Source organism: Odocoileus virginianus, chromosome 26, assembly GCF_023699985.2.
Source record: "Odocoileus virginianus isolate 20LAN1187 ecotype Illinois chromosome 26, Ovbor_1.2, whole genome shotgun sequence".
In the NCBI taxonomy this organism is placed as follows: Eukaryota; Metazoa; Chordata; class Mammalia; order Artiodactyla; family Cervidae; genus Odocoileus; species Odocoileus virginianus.
Genome location: NC_069699.1, coordinates 47,028,932 through 47,043,122, shown reverse-complemented (window position 1 = coordinate 47,043,122; position 14,191 = coordinate 47,028,932). Strand labels below are relative to the sequence as shown.

The following is a 14,191-nucleotide window of genomic DNA, read 5'->3' as shown; positions in this document are numbered from 1 at the left end:
CCAGTGAATGAAGTTTGGAGCCTCTGCATTTAAGTATAAAGAATCACAAGCAGGTATGTGTGTTGCAGACAAGGCATTCTTTTTACTCTCTGAAATTTGCTTCTTCCTATTCTCCCTATCGAGGGGGAGACAGCAGGGGAGACCAAGAGCTGTTGGGCTTCTCTGGGAGGAATCCGTGGCAGGCAGCAGCCAGTTCTGTGTTCAGAATGTACTTGCTGACAAGAGTGCGGGCCTGGAATTCCAGGCTGGCCCCGGGCCCAGAAGGGGATGGAACTATCCTGAACAGGGTTTGGGGAACAGAGCCCACCTCAGGTCGCATCCCCAGTCATCCCTTATCTGTGGAGTCTGGGGCCTTTGAGATAGTGGGTCTAGGTAAGCCCTGGGGAGAGTGAGAGAGTGTTTAGAACCCTCTCCTTGAAGGGAGACAGACCTCAGCAGTAACTCCCAGCCCTTTATTCACTCAACTCCCTGAAAGAATGTGGGGCCTCGAGTGAGTGACCAGTGCCAGCGGGTCAGAGCTATTTCTGGCTCCTGAGGAGGCATCGGATTCCGGGTGTTCAGGGCAGGAGGAGGAGGATGGAGGAGGGTCAGGCCTGAGGCGCTTCCCGGACGCGCCCGCCTGCTGGGCGCTAGGCCCCCCGGAGAGGGGTCAGCTTCCTGTTCTTCCGGCCCTCGCCTCAGTTTCCCCATCAATATGAGTAGGGCAACGGGGCCATCATCGTTCCAATCTGGAGGACGCTTCCTGATTGTTTTCTTGGCTTACAAATAACCTGATCTGAGTTTGAGGGAAATCAGGAAGGCGGAAGTCTATGGGTGGCCAGTTGCGGCCGGGCCAAGTTATCCAGCCTGACCACCCGGGTAGGCTGGATGTCTCTCAGACTCCCAAATGCCTGAGGTTGGGTGGGGAGCCCCTCCCCCACCCCCCAGTCCTGCGCTCTCCGGGCGACCCGGACGGGCCGAGGCGTGTCCCGGGGACAGACCGGGCTGGCCGCGGGCGGGATTTCCAGGATGGGGGCGTGTCCTTTCGAGTGGGGGCGTGGCGGGCCAATGAGCGGAGCGGCGCGGACGGGGGCGGGGCCTGTGCGCGGGTGCGGCGCGCTGCGGGGCGGCCGACGCAGGCAGAAGCGGGCGTCGCGGGGACTGCCGGTCGGCGCCGCGCGGAGCTGGCCGCGGGATTGGCTGCGGCACTCGCGTGTCAGGGGGTTGCTAGGCTTCGGTCGCGCGCCCCGCCCTCGCGCTCCGCGCCCTCTCGCCGCCCGGTACGTGCTCGCGCGGAGGCTGCGGTGCGGTGCTCGCGCTCCTGGGGCTCGGCGGCGGCGGCGGCGGCGGCGGCGGCGGGAGCTTCGCGCCGAGTCCCAGGGGACCAGCGGCGGCGGCAGCGTGTCGCGGCAGGAAAGAGCGAGCACCTGCCGCGGCCCGCCCGGCGGCGCTCGGTGAGTGCGCCGCCCGTGCACTGCCGCCGAGTCTGCCAGCTCGGGCCCCCCATCTCTGTCTCCGGCGGAGCCTCCCGAGGAACACCTGCTGCTGCTCGCTGTTTGGCCCGGGGCGGGGACACGGTCGCGGACGTCCTTGCGGGTGAGGCGGCGGCGGGGCCCGGGTAGAGCCGTCCCTTGCTCTCGGCCCCTCAGGCGCAGGCTGGGGGCGTCCATAGTCCGGGCCCGGGCTGCGCGCCGCGGCGATGGGCCAGGCCTCAGCCCGGCCCGCGCTCCCGGGAACGCGGGGCCTGCGCGTCGGCAGCGGGCGTGTGCGGCCGGCCTGCGGACTGCCTCCCGGGCTTCCACCGAGGGTCGCGCCTCCCAGCTTGGCCAGATCGCGAGGATGGGGCGTTGAGCCCCCTCAGAAGGCGGGGAAGGGCGCCGCAACTGCCAGAGCCTGAGCTCAGAGGCGTGGGGGTCACCCCTTCACACACGGACACACTTGGGCTTCTTTGGAAGCCTGCTGCTACCTTTTCACCTTTCCACTTAGTGTTTGGAAAACCATCTTCACCTGCGGGAATATTTGGGAAAATGTCTCCGGAGAAATGGCTCTCTGGGTTTAGAAGTCTTCTGCCGTAAATTTCAAGTTAATTTCATAACAATTTAGCTACTGATTTAAAATGCGTATTTTAATCTCTATGACTTGAGAAGCTCTTCGACTTGTGAACTTCAGAATGAGTTTTAATGGTGACCGTGAAGTTTGGCCTTGGTGTGAGCTACAGCCTGGGATAGCACGGTTATAGCCTAGAGTTCTAACTTAAGAGCCCGGCCTGCTGTTTCCCTAAATAAGCGAGTAGACATGATTCCTGGCTTGGAAGCCAGACTTCTGTGCAGGGAGGTGGTGTTTACAGGACATCAGTTCAGATAAAGAGTTGAATGTGCTACCAGGTGTTTGTGAGTTTGGTGTAGATGGGTTGTTGTAACTTTATCAGGTTGTTCTATGCTTAGCTGTTGAGAGGTAATTTTGGAATGTCCTTTTTTTTTTTAAAAGAAGAGCTCAAAAAAATAAAATAAAAAGAAGAGTTCAACATGGGAGGCATAGTTTGAATATGGAGAAGTTGAATTGAACTTTGCTGGCCTTGGAGCCAAGTAATCAGAGCTCCTGGCCTGCATGCTTAAAGGAGATTGAGGAGCCGTTTCTTGGAGCAGTGAGATTTGGGGAGGGAGTTCGATGAGCCTGTTGAAGGCCTGCAGTATACTGTTTGAAAGGAGATGTAAGCACTGCAATTTGAGCAACAAACATCTGGTTGGAACATGAAAGCTTGTGTTTCTATGTACCTTTGTTGAAAGAGGCAGAGAGCCAGTCTTCACTGTTCTGAAAAATTGATTTGGCAAAATACATTCATGTATTTAACAAATACTTGGCTTCACAACTTACCAGATTCTGTGGTAGATCCAGGGGACCCATGTATTGGGTTGGCCAAAAAGTCCATTGAGATTTGTCGATACACTTTTCCAGAGAAGCCCTAACAATCTTTTTGGCCAGCCCTATAAAAGAGCCTGGTTCTGCCCTTAGGGGAGTCAGTATGGTGGACAGTGGGGGATGGGAAACCTATGATTGATAGTGTCTGCCCGCTCAGATGGTTCTTAGGAGCCTGAGGAGAGGGAATTCCTGAGCCAAGGCTTGCAGGGCCAGCAGAAATTAGCTGGGGGACAGCAAGGTCCCAACCCAGGGAACCATATGTACATGAGTGTCTAAAATAGCACCTGTGAGTCCTCCAGCTTGAGAGGTGGGGGCCCCTGGCGTTTCTCTTGTGCCAAGGAGTTCAGACTTCATATTCAAGGTGCCAGAGACTGGGAAGGGTTTTCCTCGGTGGAGTGGTGTGGCCCAGACCTATGTTTAGAAGGGTCTTGCTGGTGGCCACATAGGTAGTGGTGGGGAGAGGATGGGAAAAGGACCTCCATCTCTGAGTTAAACCTTTATAGAGGGCAGATGAGGGTGAAGGAGCCAGTTGAGGAGACTGGCTGAAAAGTTTGAGCACAGGGAATTCCAAGCTGTGATGGGGGAGGAGGCTCAATTCAGGAATGTGTGGGCCAGAATATTTAACATGACCAAGGCTTTAAATCACCTCTTCTGAAAATTTGATAGTATCTCTTGAACATTGAATATGGTGGAATTTGAAGGGATGCTTGGGCCACTTAGACTGGGGTTGTTGTTTACAAAAGGAGAAGCATGGCATTAGTTTTGTTAACCTTAAACAGCCTTATTTCTCATTTGAACTGGGGGCATCACAGTTTTTCTTGGGCAGGGCTGGTATATTAACCCCTGAAGTAAATAGACATGTCTTCATCCTTATTGAGGCAGATGAGAGCATGTTCGGTCCTTTCACTTCACAGTCATTCCAGCCTTTCCTGAGCTCTGGATCAGTGATGTGGTGGATCTACACCAACACAGTCAAGGGCCTTCTGAGTTTCTGCTCTACATGCGTTATTGTGAATGCTTCTGAGAGTCCTTTCCAGTGGCTTAGCAAACTGAGTCACAGATGAAGGAATGTTCCCAAGGTGACACAGTGGCGGAATTAGGATTTGAACCCTGGTTGGATGTTTGGCTATACCCATCTGTGTTTGTGTTGTAGCAGACTAATAATGGTGGTCTCAGGTGGGTCCTTCTCTGGCAAAGACCAAGCCTGGGTGTTTGGCAGTGGGCAGAATGCTGGGACGATATGAGAAAGTGATCAGTGATCCCACATGGAACTCTAGGAACATGCTCTGAAGGGCCGTTTGCAGAAATCTAGGGTTGGTCAGAGCCTTCTTGAGCCCTGCGCTGGTGGCTCTGGGCACGGTACTGAAGTAAGCCAATGAGCTTGGGTACTAGGTCAGAGAGGCAGACCTTAGGGGGGACCTACATTTGAGCTAGACCTTCGAGAAGGGTTAATGGTTTGATTGGTGGAGGAGTGGTGGCAAGAAGGTCACAATTGTGTGGAAGAAAAATGAACAGAGGAAAGGGGCCGGGGGAGAAGGCTGGGCTCTTTTTCTGTATGTTCTGGAAGGTTGAGTGGGAGAGAGAAGGCCACATGGAGAAGTTTGATGTTATGGAAGAACAGGAAACCTTGGAGATCTTAAAACACAACTGTGTTGGGGTCAACTCTGGGTTTTCAGAAGTGTGTCCCCAATGTGAATCTTGAGGTTGGGCTGGATTAGAGACAGGTTGGTTACTGCTGTGGTCCATTGGGGAGATAGTGGCTCTGAACTAGAACAGGGGTCAGCAGGGCAGTGGAAATGAAGAAAGTTCAAGATGACCCAGTTCAGCAGATGTTAGGGACCTGCTAGTACCAGCAGGGATCTACCAATGAGTGAAAGAGGTAGGAGATAGTAAAAAGATGAAGATATAAGGCTGCATTAGCCAAGCACTGATGAGGACTTGAGAAACTCCGTATAAAGAAGGGCCCCTAGGGAATTCCCTAGTGGTCCAGTGGTTAGGACCCTGTGCGTCACTGCAGAGGACTGGGTTCAGTCCTTGGTCAGGGAATTAACATCCCACAAGGTGTGTGGCATGGCTAACAACAACAACAACAAAAATTAAAAAGAAGGGCCCCTAGACTGCCTGAAGTTGGGAAGGCTTGAGTTTCTGTGGCAGGCAAGCAACAGGGCAAAAAAGAGGTAAACTTATGAAAGAGAGCACAACTTGTTGACCCACTTGGTAGCTAGAGGGAAACATCTATACTCTTGGATACTCAGAATCATGGTGGGTGTAATGTAGCTTTAGACTGAACTTCAGGTAAAGAATTGACAGTGACTTGCACATTTCACCTGTGCAAGGCAAACCAAAGGAGTCCCATGATGGTGTGATGTTGGAGCGCCTTTACCCCATGCTTCCTGTTTAAGTTGGTCATTTTTTTCTTTTTTTCTTTTTTAATAACCTTCTTGATAAGAGGCACATAACTAGCCTAGCTGAATGGCAAGTGGTGGTAGACTCATTTTGCGGGTGGGCAAGAGTAAGAATGAGGTCTTACGAGTTGTTTTTATTTTTATTTTTTATTATTTTATTTTATTTTTTTAAGATTTATTTATTTATTATTTTTATTTGCTGTGCCAGGTCTTAGTTGGGGCATGTGAGATCTAGTTTGCCGACCAGGGATCAGACCCAGGCCCCTGCACTGGGAGAGTGGAGTCTTGGCCACTGGACCACTAGGGAAGTCCTGTCGTAAGAGTTTTTTCCCCTAACCAGTTGTAGGAAGTCAACAATGAGAAGTTTGATTCAATGTTCCAGGTCCCGGGGTACGTTGTTTAGATTTGAGCCACTGCAGAGGGTAGCCGCTTGGAGGCTGGAGGCTTCCGGAGTATCAGAGAATTAAGAAATGCTGGTGTGAACGTGGAAGGGGACCCAGAGGGGGACTAGAGTATTGAACCGTAAGGGAACTCAGAGTGAGAGTGCAGACAGGGTGGGCCTCTAGGTGCTCTGTGTATTGGTCAAGGATTTCTCCTCCTCCATGTTCAGGAGTATTTCTGTGCCTCTGCAGGTGTTACTGTGTTGTTGCTTGACCCCGTCTTTTCTCTGCTTTTCCCGGGTTGACACTCCAGTCCGGGAACAAGATGGTGGTGGTTTTGTATATGCAAGTGGTTAATCTGGTCATTTCCCAGTAGGTCTCTGTGTGCCCTTGCCTTTGGGCACTAATTTAAAGTCGTCTTCCTGTGAGTTGCATAACCTGCTTCGCTTTTGTGACCACTCTTCACTCTGATCATTTAGTCAGTGATACTGCTCAGATAGCAATTTCTATAAATAGGATTTTAGAGTAGTTTACAAAATTACACCAGCCAGAGGGCTTAATTTAGCCCTAGTGACTAGGGTTTCCTATTTTCTCATTCCTTGGGTTTGAGAGAGCTAAGCATTTTCTTAGCTTTGCTCTGGGTCTAGGGTGGAAGGATGGATGGCATGCCATGGTACGGTATCATGAGCTGAGCATGTCTAAGTTGATGAAACTGTCCTGTGTTCTCTGCTGGAGTGAAGTAAATCTGAATGAACTTTTGCAGTATGTTGACTTAATTTATATTTTACAAGTAGAATCCTAATGGGAATAATCAGCTGAATATAAAAAATCATTTTTATGACAGTGTCTTTAACCTACACATCCTGTGATGCATTTAATGGTGTTGAGGTTTTGCTTCTCAGTTATACCTTCTTGAGCTAATTATTTTTGAAAATACCCCTGTCTGAATTTTAGACATTGAAATTAATTTTGTATGTTTTGAAACTGTTTATAATTTTTTGATCCTGGATTGACTCTATAGAAGACATTTCATTTTCGTTGTCATCCTTTGGCAATAAAGGGTGGCTGGTGGTGTGGGCAGGTTGAGTGGCACGCCCCACTTCCTCTGGAGGTGGTGGTTGTGGTGTATGTAATGCTGCCTTGGTTGTGGACATTCACCAGTATTGGTTCCTTCTTTTCCTGTAGGGCTTCTGCTCTCTAGGAAGATAAGGCTTTTTTTTTTTTGGCCTTGCTACAGGGGATGTGGGATCCTAGTCCCCCTGCAGTGAAAGTGAGGAGTCTTAAGCACTGGACCACCAGGGAAGTCCCCTTAAGATAAGGCTTTTAAAGCAGCCTGGCACTAGAGCCTGAAGAAAGATACTTGGAAAGGGAGATTGCTGCTAAAGCTGGATGAGGGATAATCACGTACTTGGCAAAATAATCATGGAATTTTAAAACACTGTAGTGGAGCAAAGGCTGTATTAAATAATACATGTATTTAAAAAAAGAAATGTGGAAGATAAAAGTCAAAAGTAAGGGGAAAATCTCTTGTCTTCCCCAACTTTATTCCTTCTTTAAATAGCAAATGCTAACACATGGTTAATCTCTAAAAGGTCTAAAGGATTTTTGTACAGGGGAAAGAAATCTCTCTTCGATCTATCCCCTCAGTCCCTGCTTCCCCTCCCTAGAAGCAGCCGGCATCCCCTGATTCCTGGGTGTCCTCCAGAGATGGCCCTTGGGCAGCATTTTTACTGAGTTAAAATTTAATTTTTAATCTTGCTTTTGCCCTCCCAGCATTATAGTATTCATTGTTCTACAAATATATCATTTCTGATGGTTAACCTGTCTTCAGTTCTTACACGGTTGTTCATCTTACTTTAGTTATAGTAGATAATATTGCAGTTGACACCTTTGTACATAGTTTTTTTTTTTTTTTTTTTTAAGAATCTTTTTCTTACCTCCACAATATTAAATATAAAACTTTTGGAAAAAATGCAGTGTGACTTACAGTTTTTAAGGAGCCCATTTATAACATCAAGTAAGGCAGGTTTGTATTGAATGTCATTTTTTAAGCACTGTGTATATTTTCCCTAGTCCCTTTTCTGTGACTTGCATGTGTGTGTAATTTTTAGAGCTGCATCGAGGCCAAGACTCAATATTCTGTGCCACTGGGGGTATGTGTAGCCACAGATTCATTCTTCCTGAGGTAGTCACAGCCCTCGGATACCCTAAGTATAGTGGGGTGTGCCAGTTGAGGGAAGCTTAAGGACGAGTGAAGCCTTTGGAAGGATGTATCATACTCAGGGAGAAGGAGGCCAGTGCCCATTTTCGTCTGTTTTGGCATTTGCTCTTCATTTCTGTGGATGTTGAGTTTTTGTGTATGGAGTATGGGAATCCACAAATAAGAAGCGCTGCCTACAGAGTCCTTTCTAATAGCTGGTGTTAATGTATATGCATTGAAACACATTCGTGGAATTGAAGGATGCCTGTTTTGGCAAATGTTAGAGTTGTCTCTGTTTTACTTCTCACTGTACTGGGAACATTTCCCCCAGGGATTCCAGGGGTTGATAAAGGATTGCTTAAGGAGGCTCCCAAGGCTGTCTGTGGCAGAAGTGAACCAGTTCTGCCTTGGTTTTCAGAAATGCCTCTTTTAATTAGCTTAGTTGTTCTCCAGGGCTGGGTTGATTCTTCAGCCAGTTTTTGCCAAGGAAAATGATGAAGTCAGTGATAGAATTGCAAATACTATTTTCTTTTTATTTGGCTATTAATCAGCACGTGGTACACCATCCATTTTCTGGGCCCTTACTATACAAGAAATGCTTTCGTAAAGCATTCATCTCTTGTCGCTATAAATATCCTGTGCCTGTTTCTGCTTGGGCTGGTGGATTGTCTTTGCCTTGAATCTGCTCTGACCTCAGGGAGCCTCCCTTACTGGATTTTTGAATAGCGGAGACCAGCCTGATGAGTAGTCCTTGAACAGGGGGGCATTCTGGGTCTTGTGAAAAATGAGGAAGTGTTGAGAACTTTGCTCTACCTGTTATGTTAAGCATCTTGGACTAAATGTCTTTTATTTTTAGACTTTTGAGCAATGTTGGGAAGACTGACTTGCCTGAGTAGAGAAATTTGGTAGGAGGAGACTAGAAACTCTTTATTAAAAATCTAAAAATAGAATTCATTAAAGGCACAGATAACAGAATTCCTGTCTCCTTTCCTTCTCTGGGTTGTTCCCAGCTGTTGCTTCTGCTTACCTGGAAAAGATCACAATATTTTGTCAGAAGGGTCAATAGTATAGACTTAACACGCTGTGTTTGCCAGTCTGAACATGTGCTTTATCCAGTTTTAAAAGTAGTCTAAAAAGTCACTGGATACCTGGGCACTGGGAAGAAATCTTCAGCAGGAAAAGTTGATTGTTCTTGCAGCATGAGCCCTGGGCTGACGGGGACCGTGGGGTGCCTGAGTGTGTGTGTTTTTTTCCCTTCTGGCTGGATGCTGTTGACCAGAGAGAGGACACCTGTGTAGGCCACCTAATCCACATGACTTAATCTGGTGGCACCTCAGGACTCTCTTCTGGCTTTTCAGGAGGGGTCCTTTCTGGCGTGTGTAGCTCGAAAGGAAAATGGCTGCTCAGGCTGTCCTCTTCGGCAGGCCTCTGCTACCCTGGGCTGCCTGTGGCCTTTCCCTCCATGTGAGGGGGTGAAGGAATGTCCCGGCCTCCCCTCTCCCCTCCTGCCATCCGCTTCCAGGGAGAATGGGGCCCATTGTGGGCTGTATACAGCCCTCCACTTAAGTGTCCGGCCTGCCATGGCCTCTCTTCAGTCTGCTGTGGCGACGGGATGCTGAGGGGGCCACGAGCCCGGCAAGCCGTCGTGTCCTCACAGGCTGCCCTGCCATTCAGGGGTGTTCTCAGCCGCGGTGCCTGTGCTGTGATTGCCCTCGGGGCTGCCCTCGGATTTTGTCATGTCTTGGTCAGCATTCTTGTGGACACCTTTCCAGGGCTGAGCTCACTCTTGTGACAGATCTCAGGCCATATTTGGAGAGGCAGGCCTGCTGCTCCCAAGGGTGACTGACTGCTTGGTCACGGGAGGCTGGGGAGTTGCCCCAGGCCTTTGTTGTGTTCTGAATCCACTGGGAAGCATCAGATTAATCTATTTGTGAATGAAATTGGACTTCAGATTCTTGCTTTTCAAATTTATTCTGGCCTTCAGTTGTATCTCAGTAGAGCTGGGGAAAAACTTATTTTGGCCTTAATCAACTGTAGAACTTGTTGAAGATGTAAAATGCCAGAATATGGGATGGGGAAGCCAGAGAGAGTTAAATTTTTTTTTTTTTTTTTAAATTTATCTGGCTGCACTGGATCTTAGCTGTGACATGCAGAACTCTCAGTTGTGGCATGCAGGATCTAGTTCTCTGGCCAGGGATCGAACCCAGGCCCCCTGCATTGGGAATGCAGTCTAAGCCACTGGCCCACCAGGGAAGTCCTGAGACTCAGCCTTTTAAAAAACAGGTTTGTTTTGGATACGGGAGCTTTCTCTTGATACCAAACTGCATTAACCATCAGATAGTTCTCCTAACCCCAGGCCAGTGTGTCCTTGGAAAATTGAAAAAAAATTAAAGAGATAATGATTTAAGGGAGACCTTAATGACTTAAAGAGTGAACAGATAGAGGTCACTGGCTGCTTCTCTTTTGAGGGTGTTGGCTTCAGATAAGGAGCCAGGTTTGTTATCAGCAGTTGTTTAACAGGTTCTGTGAAGGGTACTTGAGTGAGCTGGTAGTGGAATGGGAGATGGAGAAGGCCCAGTCAGGCCTTCCTGGAGCTGGCGAAGGCCTTTTCTAGATGAGGTCTATATTGATTGCCTGGGAGACTACTGAGAAATTTGCTCCTCTAAAACCCAGGGAGGTTGAGTTTGGAACGGTCCTGGGAATTGTTCTTGGAAGGCAGCTAAGCTACCCACTGTACCACGAATGCCTGGATTTGAAATTGTTCTTGATCATAGTAAAAAAAAAAATCCTTTCTTCCTATGATGCTTCAACATGCACAGTTTCTTTGTTTTCTGGGAAGTGTTGTGAAAGGAGCAGCTGGTACTTGCATTGCCCTGGATGTTTACCTTCCTCCTACTTTTTTTTTCTTTTATTACAGGAAAAAAAAATTTCTAGCCTATTTTAACCTGCTACCTGAGCAGAGTGATATGCTTCCTTCTCCATTTTAAGATCGGGAGTGGCACTTGTTTTTATCAAATAAAGGAATAAAACTTGCTGTGCTGAGATCACATTGCAGATGCCAGCTCTTTTTATTAATGATATTGAGTTTTCTAAAGGAGAGTTGTTCTTTCAGATAGTGCCTCGTCATGCTATGGTCTCTTGGGTTGTGACCTCCCAAGAAGTGAGGTCTACCCACTCAAGACCCTTTCTTTTCAGCAAGACAGGCAAGATCTGTGGTACAAGTTCGATGAGGCTGGACAGTGAAAACACTGAGTACCCTCAGCAGTGGAAACCTGAGCCTGAGAAGGGAATCTGCCAGAGGTCCGGAGCTCCCTTGTCCCCTCTGCCTCAGTACAATCCGGAGAGAATCTTGTCCCCATAGGCTGCTGAAGAGAAAGTAAAACTTTTTGGTAGTGAGTCCTACACCTCTCCATAATTGGTACCTGTTATTCTTACACTTGTCCTTTTTCTGGTGTAAACTTGAGAGTCCAGTATTTAATAATAATTAAAAAAGTGTTAGTCGCTCAGTTGCATCTTGACTCTTTGCAGCCCCTTGGACTCTGTCCCAACAGGCTGCTCTGTCTATGAAATTTTCCAGGCAGAATATTAAAGTGAGTTGCCCTTCCCTTCTCCAGGGGATCTCCCCAACCCAGGGATCGAGCCTGGGTCTCCTGCATTGCAGGTGGATTGGTTACCATCTGAGCCACCAGGGAAGCCCAGTATTTAATAAAGGCTGGACATGTTTCTTAGGCTAAGTGATTGATTCAGGGTTTTTAAAAATTGTGTTTTATTTTACATATGTAATAGATTATATTTTATGTGTACCAAGTTAGTATCTTATATATATTTTTTCAAAGCCTTAGACTATGAGCCCATTGTGCTAAGTCACTTCAGTCATGTCTAACTCTTTGCAACTGTGGACTTCTGTGTCCAAGCTCCTCTGTCCATGGGATTCTCCCATCTGTGCTTCCCAAAAAGCAGCACTGGCTTGACTGCTCGCTCACCTGTGGAGCTTTGAGCTCTGTGGTGTCTTTCTTAGGGTGGCTGATCCAGGATGGACTGGCCCCAGCGAGATGAGTAAAAGACAAAAATAGTTTGAGGATCAAGGATTTTGGTAGCTAGACAGCGTTGTTTGTATTTGTAAGGAGCTCCTTTGGCGATTCTTCGATGTGCCCAGCGTTTTCTCGAGCCTCACTAGTGCAGTAGGAGGAGCTCAGCCTGGCAAGGTTGTCATATGAATTGATTGACTAGAAGTGCTTGGTTTCCTTTTATTTTTTTTGGTATAATATTTATCTATCTCTGAATATACAACTGCACTGCACGCCTGGTTTGAAAAGTCCTTGGTTTTCAAAGGGCTACACGTATGCTTATATATATATTTTTAACATGTACTTATGTTTTCCCCATGTGACCATATGACTTCTTGACTACCTGACTTATAAAACTGATTTTTCAGCCAGCAGATGTATTTTAAGAGACTTGGAGCCAGTGGACGCGCCTGGTTGAATGTTGGGCAGCAGCAGTTTCTGTACCTGGAACATACAGTCCAGCTGAGCTGTAGGGCTGGAACTCTTTAGAACAGGAATTTTAAGACCTAAATTTGTTGTTTAATAGGATGAATTTAGTCCAGAATGTCAGAACCTTACTCTGTAAAGTCAGCATCCTCCCTGGAAACCTGAAGTGTTTGGGGATTCCTTGACTCCCTGAGGGACAAACGGAGCTTGAGTATAAGGAAGATAAGGGTACATGCACTGTTGCCTGATTTCTGAGTGGAGGCTAATTATCCTATAGACAAAAACTGGGTTCCAGCCTCCAGGTAGTGAAAGCACCAGGCTTTATGATTCTCTGTCCAGAGGGAGCTGCCTGTGGGTTCCTACTGGAGAAGGCTCCAGGTGATTTCCAGATAGTGAAGGCATTTGGTCTCTGACCTTTGTTTTAGAGGCATTGAGGATAAAGCTGCTGACTGTTATCAGAGAAGAAAATGACACGATAACCCCCAGAGGGGAGCGGAAAATCTCTAAATGGTCACTAAATCTTCTGAAAGGAAGCAGAGCCCACAGGACTTCTCCCAGCCCGGGAGTGGCTCTGGGTCAGGGCAGGGCTGCATGGAGGAGGCCACTGTGAGGAGCTGATGAGGAAAAGAGAAGGAAACCCTGCTGTGGGAGCAGCCCATTTTTATTGAAGGCACTGCAGACTCCTTATCACTGTGGGGGGATCACTGACCTTGGCAGTTCGACTTCAGGTTTGTATCTGGGGTGGAGAAAGCAGGACGCCCAGAGGTGTACATAGTGATGTTCCACATTCCTTCGCTAGGTTGCTCGTTTAGGTTGTCTGTAGCACAGAAGTATTAAAACTGTCAGATATTGTGGGTGACTGGATTAAGGCCATTTGTATTTTGTATATATATTTTAAGGTGAGTGATGTGAGAGCTCAGGGAGAGGCCCTTACAGAGCTGGCAGGCAGTGATAGATTATTTTCAAAGCCAGGCTGACATACGGGTACACACGGCGGTGTCTGTGACCTCTGGGACTCTTTCCTGACCCTGATGCGGTACCTTAGTCGTGGTTCTGGCGGGGCCTTCACGGTGGAGTTTCGGGGAGTTGGCAGAGTTAACTGTGGGGAACCGTTTTGGTTTGGTGCTGATTTGGATGAGAGTGTGTGTGTTGCGGGGGGGCTTTGGGGATAATTGGGGAAGCTGCGAGAGGAGATGGGAGGGGAATTAGGTAATGTGACTTTAGAAAGAGGTTGGGAGGGAGAAGATCACTCCCAGTGTGTGGAGGAACCTTGCTCTGTTTGCGTTGTTAACCCCCAAGTCAGCGGAGGAGGCAGGTGTGCAAGGGGTTACTGTCTGGGGATGGTGAGGGGTGGGAACTGGAGGCCACCATGGGCCAGGTCAGCTAGCGGTAGGGGTGGGAGACGGGTATAGTGACTTTGGCCAACCCTGAGATGACAGAGTTCAGGCCGCATAGACAGAGCCAGCTGAACAGAAACAGAGGCTGTGAGGTTGGACTTGCCCCGAGTTGAGGGGCCTGAAAGGCAGTGCTCGTGTGCTTTGCCAAAGGAGCAAGTTAAAACCTTCAGGCCCTGGGAGTCAGGAAGATCTGCTGTGAAGTAATCACTAGACATGTCGGGATTTGGGGGCACCTAGTTTAAAAAACTACACTACCTTTATTTACTCAGTCCGTGGGAACCTGTTATGGCTGCAATACCAGCTTAACAAGCTGCAGAGCTATTGGAGAGTGTGGGACTTGGGTGAGCCGCCAGTGGTGGTTCCCAAGGCCAAACCCCTGAATTAGAGGAGGTCCCCTTCCAATTGCCTGTGAGGCCAC

At 48.3% G+C, this 14,191-nt stretch overlaps 1 protein-coding gene across 6 annotated transcripts in view; it reads left to right on the top strand.

Moving 5' to 3' along the window:
* The first annotated feature begins 1,110 nt into the window (after nucleotides 1-1,110).
* DAG1 (dystroglycan 1) overlaps nucleotides 1,111-14,191 on the top strand; it is a 48,924-nt gene continuing 35,843 nt past the window's right edge. For 2 of the 6 annotated variants that reach the window (XM_020916093.2, XM_020916089.2), the window contains exon 1: nucleotides 1,111-1,259. The gene's annotated coding sequence lies outside the window, so the exon portion shown is untranslated. The other 4 variants (XM_020916091.2, XM_020916087.2, XM_020916090.2 and 1 more) reach the window with 2 other exon arrangements.